Raw genomic sequence first — 2286 nt, 5'->3', positions numbered from 1 at the left:
CCAAATGATAATAAAAATTAGTCATGCACGATCATCATATTTTTGTGCTCGGTTTGTTGTAGTTTTTCTTGCATTTTATAATTTGTGGTGAGAAAAATATTCCAAACTAATTAGGTAGTTGATCCAAAATTGATCATAATTGGTAGAGGTATGTTTGAATACCTTATTTCACATGCTATTGAATACTATGTATTTATGTGCTAGTGTTAATAAATGTTACATGTTATCTTTGGATATTATGAGATTGCTTTATGGATGCTCATAATATTTTTACTTCATGTGATAATGAATAAATGTTATATTTTATTAATGGATGAAATAATGAATGAATGTTAGATGTTAACTGGGAGTTTAGAATTATGTTAGAGGGGGGTGGGGGGGGGGGGGGGGGGGAAGGGAATGGGGCATGGAACCTTTTTAGTTTAAGGTATATTTCACTCCTCATTATTATTATTTAACATCTCTTAAATATGAATTTAAGACTTTCTTGGTTTGTCACTTAATGAAATTTATCTTTTGTATGGGAGGCTATCATAGAGTAGCAATTTTTTTGGCTTCAACATTTACACTATCCTAGTCAATCAATTGTTTGCATCCATTATTTGTGCACCTAGAATCAAATGTATGTAAATTTATCACTATAAATTGCAAATACTACAAATGAGAAGTCTAGTTACTCAAATATTCAACCAATGATAATGTAAGTTATAAAATCAACTTATACATTCATCCATAAGTTTAATGAAATATTGTTGTTCTTAGAAAATCATCTTAAATATGTTGCTTTAGTTGACATAGTGTTAGAAATGAAATAGACATATACTTTGAGATAAACTAGAAAGTTAAATGGAAAGAAACTATGTCAAGAACATCACCTTAACAATATGTTTGTGTGAGAAACCCATTGTGGGAGAAAACTTCCATAAGTAAATTTAGTAAGTATAGTTCAAACTCTACAAAACCAAAACCTCCCCTCCCCCTCCAATAATGATAATGGTATACATACAAATTATTTTTTGAAACAAAAGAAATCATGTCTATGGTGATTCTTTTTGTATACATGTATACACTAGGCTAAGGGAATCTATTTTAGACTGGCCATAGGATTCATTTATATTCATCTTTGATTTGTGCCTCTCCACATATTCCATCCCATCCCATCCCATCCCATTTTCCAACCTCTCCTAACACCCATATAAGAAGTCAACACAACATCTCTCCACAATTGACCATGTATCATGTTTTGAAAAAAACTAAGTGGGCATATGACAATTTGGGCAGGGAATTTAAAACAATCAATTTGTTTTCTTGTGTTTATGTGAGAAGATTGAGAAGAGAATTCAATAATAGAGGCTCTTAACTTTGGTTACATCCTAGATTCAAGTTACATCCCACTGATGAAGAAATCATAACACATTATCTCATGAGAATGGTTTTACACAATAGTTTAATGAAGTTATTATATTTTGTGAGTACAAAGAAACTAGAAATGATCATATGAAATGAAATAATCATATCTTGTGAGAAATTTATTAGGAAATAGTTTAATTTTTAGATGATCATATGAAATGAAATGGGCATGTGTATATAAAGAAACTAGAAAGACTTTGTTTATAGATGAAGGCATAAAATGGATGATTTTTGAGTACTTAGTACAAACACTCAACATATAGTATGCACATATCACCATTCAAGATTAAATGGGCGTGTGAGATTATAACAAAAATGAATAATAAAGTGTGGGATAGTTGTCAAATCATTTTTATAGATGGAAACACACTAGTAGATACATATGTAAAAAGAGAAGATTAGGCAAGGCACATTATTCTTTCATAGAATAAATTAAACAAGAGAATAGTTCATAATGATCTAAATTATACATTAGGCTAAAATTTAATAATTAGAACAATTCATAAGAAAATTGGGCTGGACTTATATAATTAGGATAGTTCATAATAGTTGAACTATTCTAGGTATGATTTCTAGCTGCCTTTAACTATTCCAATTATGAACTAGTAGTTCATAACAAAATTGCATTATAGAACCTTGATGATCTTTGAAGATCTTCTATTGCACAAGTATCTTCTTCACTTTTTTTCTTCTTCTATAAATTGAAATCCTTAATTTTGATTACATAAGGATATAGAGAGGCTTCAACATAGATTATAGGTATCACATAATCCATTGAGCTGGTAAGTATTAATGTAATCTTAAATTATAAAAAAGTTCAATGGTTTATTTTTAATATTCTTTTATGCCATTAACTAAAACATGGATATTGTTTTT

The sequence above is a fragment of the Cupressus sempervirens genome, chromosome 9 (genome assembly GCF_028749045.1).
Source record: "Cupressus sempervirens isolate cs-2001-9-10 chromosome 9, ASM2874904v1, whole genome shotgun sequence".
NCBI lineage: Eukaryota > Viridiplantae > Streptophyta > Pinopsida > Cupressales > Cupressaceae > Cupressus > Cupressus sempervirens.
The sequence above is the reverse complement of the archived record's forward strand: the minus strand, read 5'-3'. Positions refer to the sequence as shown.